The following is a 14,986-nucleotide window of genomic DNA, read 5'->3' as shown; positions in this document are numbered from 1 at the left end:
TTGCTGGGTGGAGAGGTTTGGGGATTAAATATCTCAGGATATCAGATAATAGGAAGGTCAGGCAGGAAGGTAAGAGAGGTGGGGTAGTGCTCTTAGTTAAGGATGAGATCAGGGCAATAGTGAGAGATGATAATATTGAGTCTATCTGGGTAGAGATTAGAAATAGTAATGGGAAAATAAATCACTGGTGAGTGTTGTCTATTGACCACCCAATAATAGCATTAATGTGGCATAGACAATAAACCAAGAAATATCAGAGGCATGTAAGGATAGAATAGCAGTTATCGATGGGGACTTTAACATGCACTTAGACTGGGTGAATCAGGTTGATCAAGGCAACCTTGAGGAGGACTTCATAGAATACATACGTGATGGCTTTCTTGAACTCCATGTTCCTTGAACTACAAGGGATCTGTCCTGTGCAATGAGATAAGTAAAATTAGCGATCTTGTAGTTAGCAATCCTCTTGGAAAGAGTGATTGAGTTTATCATATTTATCATATAAATAGTGCGGTCTAAAACTGTTGTATTATGCCTAAACAAAGGAAACTACAAGGGATGAGGGAGGATTTGGCCAGGGTAAGCTGGGAATGCAAGCTTTATGGAGAGACAGTTGAGGAACAGTGGTAGATTTTCAAAGAGATTTTTCACAGTCTTCAACAAAAGTATACTTCAGTTAAAAGCAAAGACAGTAAGGATGGGGACAGCCAGCCCTGGATAACTAAGGAAATAAAGGAAGCCATCAAATTAAAAACTTGTGCGTTCAAAGTTGCCAAGAGCAGTGAGAAACCAGAAGATTGGGAAAACTTTAACCAACAAAGGACCATGAAGGAGAGGGAAGATCGACTATGATTTAAAAAATTTGCACAAAATATAAAAATGGACAGTAAAATTTTTATAATTATATAAAAGTGAAGGTTGGTCTCTTAGAAGATGAGAAGGGGGAATCAATACTGGGTAATGAGGAAATGGCCGAAGCTTTGAATTTTCCCTTCACAGTGGAGGACACGTTGAACGTGCCAAAGGCATATGTAATGGGTATGAGGTCCTGGATGTAATAACTATCATTAAAGAAGTTGTACTCAGGAAACTTGAGGGTCTAAACATAGACAAATCCTCTGGTCCTGATGGAATACATCTCAGGCAGAAAGAAATGGCAGAAGTTATAGTTGAGGCTTTGGTGATAATTTACCAAAATTCTCTGGGCTCTGGGCAGGTCCCGGTGGATTGGAAGTCGGCGAATATCACACCACTATTTAAAAAAAGATGTAGGCAAAAGGCAGGGAAGTATAGGCTAGTTAGTTTGACATCTGTAGTTGTGAAAATGCCTGAAATTCTCATTAAAGAAGAAATAGTGAGGCATTTAGAATGAAAGGGATCCATCAGGCAGACACAGCATGGATCCAGCAAAGGCGGGTCTTGTTTGCCAAACTTACTGGATATCATGAGCGCGAAAGGTAGAGGGGAGCAGGTTGATATTGTTTACCTGGAAATCCAGAAGGTGACGCATACAAATCTTATGTAGAATATAAGGATGCGTGGAGTTGAGGGTAATAAATTAGCATGGATAGAGAATTGGTTAACCAATAGAAAGCAGGGAGTTGGGGTACAGGGTTTTTCTGGTTGGGATTCAGTGTTGAATGGTGTGCTGCAGGGGTCGGTGCTGGGCCTGCAACTGTTTACATTGTACAGTACATAAATGATCTGGCAGAGGGGGAACAGAGTGTAGTATATCCAAGTTTGGTGATAACACTAAATTGAGTGGAAAAGCAAATTGTGCAGAGCATATGGAGAGTCTGCAGAGAGATAGAGATAGGTTAAGTGAGTGGGCAGGAGTAGAATGTTGGCCAATGTAAGGCTATCCACTTTGGAAGGAAAATTGAAGATCAGAATACTATTTAAATGGCAAGCGATTGCAGCATGCTGCCATGCAGAAAGACTTGGGAACGCTTGTGCATGAATCGCAAAAGGTTGGCTTGCAGGTACAGGAGGCTATCAAGAAGGCAAATGGAATGTTGGCATTCATTGCTAGAAGGGTGCAATTTAAGAGCAGTGAAGTTATGCTGTAACTGTACGAGGTACTGGTGAAGCTGCATCTGGAGTACTGCATGCAGTTCTGGTCTCCTTACTTGAGGAAGGATGTACTGGCATTGGAGGCCGTATGGAGGAGGTTCACCAGGTTGATTCCAGAGATGAAGGGGTTAGCCTATGAGGAGACATTGAGTTGTCTGGGACTGTACTTGTTGGAATTTAGAAGAATGAGAGGGGATCTTATGGAAACATAAAATTAAGAAAGGCATAGATAAGATAGAGTAGGTAAGTTATTTCCATTTGTAAGGGAGACGAGTACTAGGGGACAGAACCTCAAAATTCAAGGTTGAAGATTTAGGATGGAGATGAGGATGAACTGCTTTTCCGATGGTGAATCTGTGGAATTCACTGCCCATTTAAGCAGTGGAGGCTACCTCAATAAGTATATTTAAGACATGGTTGGATAGACTTTCACATAGTAAGTGAATTAAGGGATACGGGGAAAAGGCAGGAGGTGGAGATGAGCCTATCATCAGATCAGCCATGATCTCATTGAATAATGAAGCAGGTTTAAAGGGCCAGATGGGACCGACTACTGCTTCTATTTCTTTTACTCTTATGAACATTATCTTTTTTGTACATTTGCATAATTTTGCTTTGATTTTGTGTTAAATTATTTATTGCTAGTAAATAATCTTTCATTCATAACTTTAACAAAGTAATGCATTGTAAAATAAATGTAAATTTGGAATGCTGCAAGTTCATTCTTTTATATATTTTAAATTATTATATCTTTTATCATTAAATATGCTTCTGTTGCTTCCCATACTGTGGATCCCTTTGTTTGACTTGGACTTGACATCAGAGAAGCATGATGTAGTCTCAACTTTCAATCTGTTGCCTCATTTTGATGAGCAGAGGGCAGGTGTGCATGAAAAGTGGTCAGAATGGGACTGGCGATTAAGGCAATTGGCTTCCTGTTGTTAGTTGCAGTGAAAGAAATCAAATCACCAGTCATTAATTTGCCCTGGTAATGGCACACTTTGATTTTGGCTAAGCCTTGACTTAATGATTCAAGATTAGTAATCTTGTCCTTTTTCATTTCCAAGCACGAAATTGAAAATGAAAATCAAAGAACTACTAAGATAGATTATAGTCATACGGCCCAGCATGAAGTAAAATTCAATGTGAACATCAAAACAATGGTAACGTCATTTCTGTTTTAATTACCAAATATACGTAATCATAATTTCCCCAGTTAGGTGATACTCTTTTTTCAAGTTTTTTTTCTCAGATTGTAACTATTACAGTGAGAATGGTTCTTCTGTGAGCAAGTCGTCTCAAAAATGCACAAGGGGGAAGAGCATGATTACAGAGCTGCAGTGAAAAAGTCGTATCAGTACCGAGGAAGGGCAGCATGAGAGCACTGTTGTTGAGTTGATTGAGTCTGTGGGAATGAAATGGTCTTTAAGCCTGTTGATGGGGCACAATTTTACACTCTTGAATCTTCTCCCTGATGGGACGAGGGAGAAGAGAACGTGGCCAGCATGGGATGGGCCCTTCATTATTTTGGCTGGTGTTGTAATTGGCAACAAAAATGGAATTGATGATTGAAGTCGAACTGTCGCTGCTAGTTTGGACCCGCGGAAGCAGGGGGTGGAGACACAGCTGTGCTCTACAAGGTTCAACTGCTGGGGGTTCTGTACAGGCTTTTTAAAGGACCCGACGGTGTATCAAATAAAATCCTGCAACATCAGGGTCTGTGCCCAATATGGGAGTGCCTATGCTTGGCAGCGGCCACAAGGGTTGAACACTCCGGAAGAGCAGCAGATCGGCCCATGGCACCAGAAACCCCTTTTGAGAAGCAGAGGAGACGACCCTACAGGAAGATGACCACAGCAGAAGACTAGTGAGGGGTTCAGCAGCTGAAGGACGCACACAGGCTGTAGGCAGTCAACATCTTGCAGTCGAGGGATTGACAGAACCAAGATTCAAGAGGGCACTAAGTGCAAGATGGGCTCCTGAAGGGCCTCAGCCACTGAAGGCTTCCTGATCATGTTGAACTGGAGTTTGGGTTGCAAATGAAACTGGAGCCTGTGCAGTTGCAGAGACTGTGGGAACGCTGGAAGCAAATCCACGGACACTCAACGTCTCTGAAGGGACTCTAATGTCTCTGAAGGGACTCTCTTCTGCTACTCTTTCTTTCTTAATGTAAGGGGCACTGGGCAATACTAATAGTGACGCTTTGTCTGCTTTATGGGAGACAGAAGGAAATTTTATTTAATATTACATTTTCGTTTTTATTTTACATAGCAATAAAGAAATCTTGAATCTGTATATGTCCTTGAATGGCCTTTTTTTTAAAAAAAAGAGCAGTTCAAATTTGTACATACAATGAAGGTTAATGCAAATAGTTTTAATGAAGTATTTTAACAGGCAACTGGGGATGATGAGCATCTTTATATATATTTTGGGCTAATTATTCTCTTAACTCGAAGGTCAAACTTTTGTAAACTACCGGTATGTTCTTTACTTAATGAAATTCCTTTATGTATGGTACTTAGAGCATAGAAAATTACAGCACAGTACAGGCCTTTCAGTTCATGGTGTTGTCCTGATCCATAAAAACCTACTGAACCAAGAAAACCTTCCTTGACTCACGTTACTAACTCTCTATTTTGCTTGCATCCATGTGCCTGCCTAAGAGTCTTTTAAATGTCCCTGATATACCAGCCTCCACCATCACCCTGGCAATGGATTCCATGCATCCACTGCTCTCTGTGTAAAAAAAACAAACGTACTCCTCACATCTCCCCAAAACTTTCCTCCCTCACTTTATTCTGTGACAGAATATTTAGCAATATTTTTGGGAGATAAATTGGTAAAATTAGAGAAGGTTACATACATACACACACTTTAAAACAGATCTTATTTCAAATACTGAAGATTTTATATTCACAGTGACTTTACAGAAGTTATGAAGAATGCTATGGAGATTTCACAAGTGGCTGTTAATTGAAGTGAATGAATGGACTATTGTCTTTAAAGCCACAACAAGAGACAGGCTGTCTTCTAATACCTTTTCACAGAAAGGTCATTGAGAGGTTCTTGTTTACCTAAAACAACAGATTAACCAAAAGAGGAACTCCTATTGTTTGCTGGAGAAGGTCAGGGGTTTTGCAAGTGAGAGGGAAAAGGACATGCTGCCTAACAGTTTGAGTCTCAGAGAGGGAGAGAGAGAACAGAAGGGAGTCTTTGACTGTGTGTGACACAGAAAGCTGTAACAAGCCAGGAGAAGCTTGTTGGAACTGAAATAGAAGCTCCAGAGTGGCGGATGGCTGGAAGTGCTATTTGTCTGATGTTTCTCTTGGAATAAGGGGAACGGAAAGGAACTGTGTGATACCCTGAAAAAAAGAGGTTATCATCTGAAGATCTCTGACGGGGCAAGTTTCATCAGCAAGACATTGAGGTGACTAATGGTGGAACCTCAGTTGTGGAAATCCTGGAACAACACATCTCTCTCTGCAAACCCTACGAGAACCTTCTTGAGTGGTAAACATTTACTTTTCGAGCACCAAAGCCTGGTGAACTTTATACATGTTAAATTCTGTGCACAGTATAAGAATTGTCTGCAATCAGTGAACTTGGAAGAATGAGAAGTGAGATTGAACTGTAAACCAAAGAACTTTTCTTAAATTTACACACATTACATACATGTGTGCTTAGAATTAGAAGGGGGTTAGGTTAGATTAGTTAAGTTATATTAGTTAAGTTAATAGTGATAAGTTAAAGTTTGATTCTTTTTTCATGTTTAAAGATAATTAAAAAATAACTTTTGTTTAAGTAAACATTTGTCGTGGTGAATATCTATTGCTGCTGGGTTTTGGAGTCCTTTGGGCTCGTAACTGTACAGATGGCCTTTGGTGTTTGCTGATCTCACCCCAAGAAAAAGATGCTGGCTGTCCACCCTATCTATGCCTCTCATAATCTTGTAGACTTTTAATAAGCCATCTTTTATCCTTCTTCATTTCAAAGAAAAAAAACCCTTAGCTTTGTTAATTTTGCCTCATTAAATACAGGCAACATCCTACTAAATCTCCTCTACACCTTCTCTATAGCTTCCACACCCTTCTTGTAATGAGGTAACCAGAACTGAACACAACATTTCAAGTGTGCTCTCACCAGAGTTATATAGAGCTGCAGCATTACCTCATGATTCTTGAACTTAATCCCTTGACAAACAAAGGCCAGCATACTTAGAGCCTTCTTAAGTACCCTAACAACCTGTGCAGCATCCTTGAGAGAACTATGGATTTGGATTCAAGGTCCCTCTATTCTTCTGCAATGTAAAGAATCCTGCCATTAACTATGTACTCTGCCTTCCCAAATGCATCACTTTACACATTCAGGCTAAACACATTTTGCCACTTTTCTTCCCAACTGCAAACTTTCTATATCCTGATGTAACCTATGACAACCTTCCACACTATCCACAACATCTCCAACCTTTGCAGCTTACTGACCCATCACTCTCTATGTTAGGTCATTTATTTTTTTGAAAAATCACAAAAAATGGAGATCCCAGAATAGATCCCTGTGGAACTCCACTAGTGACTAACCTCCAGTTAGAATATGTTCCATCTGCTATGACCCTCTGCTTTCTGCAGTAAAGCCAATTCTGAATCCACACAGTCAAGGTTCCATCGATCCCATGCCTCATGACTTTCTGAATTACTCTACTATGTCAAATTATTCTACCTTGTCAAATGCCATACTAAAATCCATGTACATCCCATCTTCTGCCCCACCTTTATCATTTCCCTTATCCAACCATCTTTTTCCCTGTCTCAGTGGGGGAAACCAAACCAGTATCCCATTCAAGTGGTCCTGAAACATGTGTCACATTGATTCTGTGCTTTTCCCTGAGAACATCTGTTCCCAATTTACTCTCCTCAGTTCCTGCCTAATCCTATTGTAATTAGCCCTACCCCAATTAAGCACTTTATCATTTAGTCCACTCCTAACCTCATCTATCGGTTTTGGGAGTCATTAACACAGAAATCTTTCTTCACTGAAGGGTCTGTCGCTTGTCCAGGTTCATTACTCAGTACTATATCTAATATAACCACTCCTCTAGTTGGCTTGTCCTAACACATACTGTGTCAGAAATCCTTCTTGGACACTCCTAACAAATTCTGTCCCATTATCCGTCTTGCACTAAAGAGGTGCCAGTCAATATTTGCGAAGTTGACGTCTCCCCATTCAGTGATTGCTCCTTTCTTGTTTCTGACTTCAACTTATATAACCTCTCCACAATGTCCTCCCTATCTGCAACTGTGATACTATCCTTGATTAGTAATTCTACCCCCTTTTTTTTAACCTCCCATCCTATCCCTTTTAAATCCCAGTACCTGCATCAGCCAAGTCTCTGTAACAGGCACAGCATCGTAATGCCTCTTGCATTGACATAAATATATTTCAAACCCTCCAACTGCTCCCTCCACTGCCCGTGCTTCCTCACAAACCCACTGCACATTGCATCAACTTTTTCATCATCTGCCATATTCTTTGTTCTCTCATTTTGGTTCCCATCCTCCTGCCAAACTAGTTTAAACCATCCCCAAGCAATATCCGGCAGGATATTTGTTCCCCTCCTGTTCAGGTGCAACCCATCCTTTTTGTATTGGTCAGACCTTCCCCAGAGAGATCTCAATGATCCACAAATCTGAACCCCTGCCCCAGCACCAACTCTTCAGCCACGTATTCATCTGCCATAACTTTTTATTCCTGCCCTCACTGACAGATGGCACAGGCAGCAATCCAGAAATTACTATCCTCGAGGTCCTGCTTTTTAACTTTATTCCAAACACCATATATTCCCTCTTCAGGACCTCATCACCTTTCCTATCTATGTCATTGGTACCAATGAGGATCATGATAGCTGAGTGCTTTGCCTTCCACTTGAAAATGCTATGGTCTTGAATTGAGACGTCCTTGACCCTGGCACTTGGGAGGCAACATACCATCTAGGAATCTTGATCTTGATCATACAGCCTCCTGTCTGTTCCTCTGTTGAATCCCCAATCACTATAGCTCTTCTTTTCTTTCCCCTTTTCTGAACCGAAGGGACAGTTTCTGCCAGAGACCTGACCACTACAACTTGTCCCTGGTTAGTCGAACCTCCTAACAATATCCAAAGCATCCAAGTTGAGGGGAAGAGCCATAGGAGTGCTCTTTGGTGATTGCCTATGCTCCTTCTCACTCTCACAGTCACCCAGCTACCTGTCCCTTGCCTCTTCGGTGTGACTATCTCTTTATAGCTTCTGTCTTTCATTCCCTCTGCCTTCCTAATGATCTGGAGTTCATCCAGCTCCCTAACACAGTCTGTAAGGAGCTGCAGCTGGATGCACCTCCTGAAGGTGAAGTCATCAGAGTTCCCACGTCCTGTAATTGAAGCATACTGCTGCCCTTTCCAACATCTTATTCTGGGTTATTATGAAAAGATCTTACCAGACCCTACCTCTAGCATCCCTTCAGCCTCTACTTGCTGAAGCCTCTTGACCCAAATATGATGCATTTATTTTCTCTTTGAACCGCAGTGAATTTCCAATATGTGCTTTACATGCTTATCATTTATTTGTGTATTCTTCCATCTTCCTGTTTTAAAAGAAACAATTTCTACTTTTAGTTATTTGAATGCTTGTAAACATACTTCATTATCTACAGTGCATATTCATTTAGAGTGCTATGAGTGAAGCACTCCTCATTGGTTTCCCACGGGGACACGAAGAAGCTCGATCGAAATAGCAAAAAGATATTTCATTTTACAGCTTCAGGTGTAAAGGACTAAATGATCTTTTCTGCTGCAAGGACAAACAGGAGCAGGAGTAGGCCATGTGTTCCTTGTAGGATCAACTCCTCTCCATTCCCTGTTTAGACTCTCAGTTTATCCATCTTAACTTTATATATTTTCACAGTTCTCTGGGATTGAGAATTCCAAACATTCATGACCCTATGAGAGAAGAAACTCTTTTCATTTCCATTTTAAATAAGCAGTTATTATTCTGAAATTGTGCCCCATTGGTCTTGATTCCCCGGTGAAGCAAAATATCCCCTTTGTTCTTAGCTTGTCAATGCCCCTGAGGAAATTTATAAGGCGGTCTCTCACTCTTCCAAACTTTAAGGTCCACATTTTCATTCCAGGAATCAGTCAAGTGAATCTACTCTGAACTGTCTGAAAATACAAGAATGTCCCTCCACAAATAAGGAAAAGGTCTACCCCTGGCTTAAACCTCTACCAAAAAGTCAGTTCCACATGATCTTTAAGAGCCAGTTAAGCTATGTTGATTAACTGTCAATGTGAACGCTTGTGAATTTCTCTAAAATTTATGAATGTTCATGAATCTAAAAAAAACCAATTAAGCACATTATTAAATATTTAAATAAATTACTTGTAATTTGCCACTCCCTTCCAATTGTTCTTTGCCATTAAAATGAATAGAATCTCTGAACTTAATGCAGGTGCTAAGAAATGTGTGAGAAGCTTTTTGCATCAGACTGAACGATATAATAATTTGTTTAGACTTCTGGAAATTCTGTGATAGGCCCAAACTTGCTGAACTGAAAGCGAGCAATCCAATTGGAACTGCTAATATTTTAGTGAAATTTCAGGTCATTATGTCTTTAGTTTTATCCATGTATCTAAGTTCTGTTTTTAACAAAAAGTTGATTTAATCTCCAATTGGGGTATAAGATCCATGTGAGTGATAAAGTAAATGTATGTAGATATTTCAAACAACAGGGTTTTGTTTAAATGTAAAACAGAATACATCTCAAAATTCATCTGACCAGCGTGAATTTACACACTTATTATGTGCTTATTATTAATTATTCATGTTGTTGTATTCTCTTTCTTGGATATAATTTTTTTTTAAAGAGGTCATTCTGTGGTCAGTAGTTGAAATAATATTCCATGTGCAGCTTCACTATTCCATGTGTTTATTTTTGATTATGTTAAATATGAATTAATAGTGTCATTAATATTCAATTACATAATAGATAAGTGATGAAGAATACATACTTTGTATGAAGAAATATTTGGCAGTGATGTTAAGTTGGAACCGTAGCCTATTCAGGAACTAAATTTAGTCATTTCTAATGTAACAAGTACTAAATTTTGATTTTAAAAAAATCACAGTGGTGTTTTTGTATACCTCTTGAGCTTCCAAAAGATAATTGCAACACTGAATTAACCTTGCTGTGAGATTCAATCGTTAAACAAAGATGGAGTGTTTATTGCATTTACAGTATTTATTGCAGTTTCTTTCAATTGCTTGACGGTTTCAATCTGTATAAGCATCCTCAATTGCTCGAAATTTTTGTGTGCTGAATTTCCCCTGGAGTCCAATGGCTGACCAGGAGCATGTTGCAGTTACTCAGTACTTGCAGTGGGACTTTTGCTCTCTGTTCGTGCACCAGGTCAGACCTACACAAGGAGGCTAAAGATAATGTGGAAACATTGTAACAATACTCAACCAAATGATTATTCACTCAATATCTTCTCTTTTTCTAGCGGAGACTCTACCATCACAGATGTCTGTCTTCAGCCATTTTCATTCACTCAAAGCAATATCAATAAATGGCTCAGATGAATGAATGAATGCTCATATCCCAGTTGATCAGTTCTGATACCTTGAGCTCAGAGTCATCTGCACCTCAATTTAAAGCATCCAGTATAGTTACAATATTTGCAACCAGCTGATCATATGGAAATTTACATGAGTGTATTTTGTCCACAAAATGTGGTTCTAATCTAATCTGGCTAATTACTGCCCAGTTACTCTACTCTCATTGGCCATGTTTCTACTGAGCGTTGAAAATTTGGGGCAATGCGCGGTGATGTGAAGTAACACCTCGAATTTTTCCTCAGTAGAAACACATCGGGTAGTGGTCGATGCGCGATGATGCGAAGTGCTCTGTCATCCACCTTTTGAGGTGGTCGATGCGCGGTGATGCGAGGGACGATTTTTCAGTAGAAACACAGCGAGTAACAAATTCGCGGTGTACCAGAAGTCTCGATTTTTCGCCCGCGCTTTTCAATTGATCATTGCATGCACACACCGGCACAGCGCATTATCTTATTGCATATATATACTGCACAAGCTCCCTACTAGCTAGCTATACTGCGTTCATATCGCCTCCGCTGTTCCTTTGTGTATCGTTAAATTGGAGTAATTTCCCTGGACAAACATCAAGCTTGTCTGTCGTTATAATAACTTTTTCGTTTCTTTGTTGGAATATGTCGGACAGTATCAACTGGAGATTTAATCTTCAGCGATTCTTGATCACAAAATGGCAGGAAATGATGGTGAAGGGCATTTTGGATGGGAAAACAAAATGACCTGATATGTGACCTTAAAATATGCAACTTCCTGGTCATCTTGCATCACCCCGCATCACCCTGCATCACCGCATATTTATCGCTCAGTAGAAACAGTTCGGGTAGTTGTAAAATACGAGCTGATGCGGGGGACAAAAATTTGCGGTGATACGAGGTGTCCCAGTAGAAACACGCTCAATCGTCAGCGAAATGATGGAGGGAATTTTAATTTGTGCCATCAAGCCTCAGGCAATGATATTCTCGAGCAAGAAATACTATAATACCCATTTTGACATTCAGGAGCATGATGGAATGCTCTTCACTTTTCTGGGTGAATTGAACTTTTCAAAACTATTAAGAGGTTCAACACCATTTAGAACAAAGGAGTTCACCTGATTGATTCACCGAGTTCTAGCCCTTGTCTCACTCCTCCCTCCTCTTTATGCTGGCTTTCTTCTCTCTCCACTCTGAGTCCTGATGCAGGGTCTCAATCCAAAAAGTCAATAATGCTTCCATAGATCCTGCTTGATCCACTGAGCTCCTCCTTCAGCTTGTTTTTCGCCCACTACTTTAAACTTGTTGGAGTGATATTGCATGGCATTTAATGACAGGCCTTTTACTGCCTCCCTGCTTGAATTTTTATCGGAAATGCAAGCTTATAATGCTTTGGCTAGGGCATTGAAGCATCTGAGCCTTAAGTAAATGAGTGAGCAACTGTGCATTTTGACGATCAACTTGCTGCAAGTATTAAAAAAAGAACCAGAAAAACAACAGAAAATTAGAGTGAATTTGAGCCAACTTGTATGCAGAAAGAAAATCTGAGAGGAATGGAGAGATTGGACAGAGAAAATGAAGATCAAATGCAAAAGAAAGTGGGAAAAAATCCAATTTTTTTTAATGCAAAAAATGTGATTGAACATATTAAATTGTTCCCTTTCAGGGCCAACATTATTGATTAACTAGGCAATAAACATTTTAGATAGATAGTTATGAAGCAAGAGGCAGTAGAATGTAAACCACCCAGAAGGTTGTTGACATTTATAGCTATTACGATCCTCTGAATTTTCTGGCCCATTTGCACATTATTATTATTAAAATAATTTATATTTCAAGTGGGATTTTGCCAAATATGTTGAATTGGCGTCCATCCTAGGTAGCTATAAAATAATAGTTATGTGTTACTTTCTATTTAATTGTACAGCACTGCATTTATTTTAATTCTTGGAGATTTAATTTATTTGTTAACTTCTTATGAAGTCAAAAGAGAAATCAGCACCAGAATTAAACTACTAAAAGTACAACCATCCCTAAAGAATTGCCAGTTGAGTCAATTAATGTGACACTCTTTCAGAGTTGGATGGGAAAAATGATCAGATTATTTACTGATAATACAGTCAGCTAATGAACTAGACCAGCCATTCTCGATGGGGTTCATAGCACATTGAACTGAAATCATAAAATATTTTGCATGTTTTCTATGTCGTCAGTAGGAGAGAAGCACAGAAGAAACCAACTAAACTCAACTGCTTCACAAGGAAGGGGACCCATAAACTTTGAGCAGAATCCTAAGGGGAGCATGGCCAAATAAAGGTTGAGAATGGCTGGACCAGAGATTATATTGGACATGTGTCTCCCAGCTATTGCATGGCAAAGCAAGTCATTAAATCAAAAAGTAGTGTGTTTACTGAAAAGAGATGACAGAAACTACAGTAACACCTCTCAATAACAGCAGGGTGAATTTTCTTGAAAACTGCAATGAATGGAGGATAGTTACATGCAAATTGTGTTCATAAAATCAAAGTTTAAAAGGATCCCTGTCATCGTCACTCTTGTTGCAATCTGAGATAATGTTGAGACAGTTACCTTTCAGAAACCAGTGAAATAACCACATGAAAAGCAGTTGAAGCACCACATACCTGCCTTTAGTTCCATCTTAGCAGTAAATATTGGAAAATGTTCCAAATAATTTATACTTTGTTGTAAGCTATGGTGAAATCCAGCACAGGTCTTTGTAGATGGGAAACTTGACAAGTCTCGAATCAGCTAAAATCTAAGGCCAAAAAGTGCAAAATACTGGAAATCTGAAATATAAAAGAAAAACAAAAAAAAACAACTGAAGATAAAAACAGAATTAACATTTTAGGTCACTGACCTGTCTTTAATTGCATATGTCAACTGTTACTCTGTCTGCAGATGTTGCTTGAGCAGTTCCAGTATTTTCTGTTTTGGTTTCTGCTTTCCAATCACCTATTTTAAATGCAAGTATGATGATACATTGTGAAGAGAAATTTACCAGAAACCAAAGTCCCTAATGAGTAGGATAGAAGATTGGCTGACAGCAGTAAATTTTTCATCCTGTATGAAAATATATTAATTGCTACATTACCCCATAGGTTCGAGGTCACAGATAATTTTTAGCACATCTTTATACAAATATATTACATGGCTTTAATCATTAGCTATTACATTCTCAGTCACAATCTATTGTTCATTCCTGTGATTTGCTTATGCAGTCACTGCTCCATCCACATTAATGCATTTTATATTGATTCCAACTCTTTGAGTTTAGAGATCTTTTGCAACAAACAAGAAAGAGAGGGAGGTGATTTATTTCAACAACTGTATCATAGCACAAAACAGACATTAATTATTGATTGCTAAGTTGTAAACCGAGACTCAGCTTGAGTTGATTATGTCTGGCCATCAGTGAAATGTCAGATTATCAGACGCATTAGCTATGAGGATTAAATTGGAACTGAATATGGTGCAGGATTGTAGAAAACACTGTCTGAAATGATAAAATTGATTTACACTGATGATCAACATTTAAAGAAAAAAATCATTCCTAAATACTGTTCTGTAAATTCCTAATGTTACTGCAGGAAGGACATAATTCAGATTACGTTTGATACTGAAACAACTCTTCCAAGAGCCTCATCTCTTCTAAACAATTTGGCTAATCTGGAGTTTACTGATAATACCCAACAGTTAGATAAACTATCACTGCAGTCTAAGAAAAATGATGGAACCTCTCAGAATAGATAGTGGTGCAATTTATTGGCACTGACTGAGAAGTGATCTCTTTGGACAATTTCGATGTGAAAGCCTGGTTGGTCATTGACTTCAAATAGTTCACACGTTGTCATTTTTGGTCAGATCATTACTAATTTATGAAGATTTTAGCTAGAAAGATCAATATGGAAGAGTAAAATAGTATATATTTACTCATATTGTTCCAAAAATTACTTTGTGTTAGTCTGACATTTATTTCTTTGTCTCCAAATGGATCCTCTTTGGACATTGAAAGAATGAGATTAAAGCTCCAAGTTTACTCAAGCATGCTTTTTCTAAAGTTTTTTTTTGCTGAACTGGTAAAACAAGACAGTAACTGAGCTGGCCAGCAAATGCCTTTTACTGCTCTTAGAATGATGTCATCCCACTACTCAAGTGGTGCCGATTACTGTACAATGTTGTGCAGAGTGCTTCTACTCCGTCAGTTGTGTGCAGAATTTTGGGACCTGCAGGCATCTGTAACTGCTCTCAGAAAATATTTCACTCCATTGCATACCCCATCAA

The 14,986-nt window shown here is 39.1% G+C and overlaps 1 protein-coding gene and 1 long non-coding RNA gene across 3 annotated transcripts in view; one reads left to right on the top strand and one right to left on the bottom strand.

Moving 5' to 3' along the window:
- The window catches only part of fbxw8 (F-box and WD repeat domain containing 8), a 205,994-nt gene that overhangs the window by 88,634 nt on the left and 102,374 nt on the right, over nucleotides 1-14,986 (top strand). The window lies entirely within an intron of this gene.
- The window catches only part of LOC138761279 (uncharacterized), a 35,267-nt gene continuing 30,673 nt past the window's right edge, over nucleotides 10,393-14,986 (bottom strand). The window contains exons 2-3 of the long non-coding RNA XR_011356235.1: nucleotides 13,327-13,491; nucleotides 10,393-10,529 (exon numbers count right to left, since the gene is read on the bottom strand). This is a non-coding gene — a long non-coding RNA (uncharacterized lncRNA). The remainder of the gene's footprint in view (nucleotides 10,530-13,326; nucleotides 13,492-14,986) is intronic.

The sequence above is a fragment of the Narcine bancroftii genome, chromosome 4 (genome assembly GCF_036971445.1).
Source record: "Narcine bancroftii isolate sNarBan1 chromosome 4, sNarBan1.hap1, whole genome shotgun sequence".
NCBI lineage: Eukaryota > Metazoa > Chordata > Chondrichthyes > Torpediniformes > Narcinidae > Narcine > Narcine bancroftii.
This window is presented reverse-complemented; position numbering and strand designations above follow the sequence as displayed.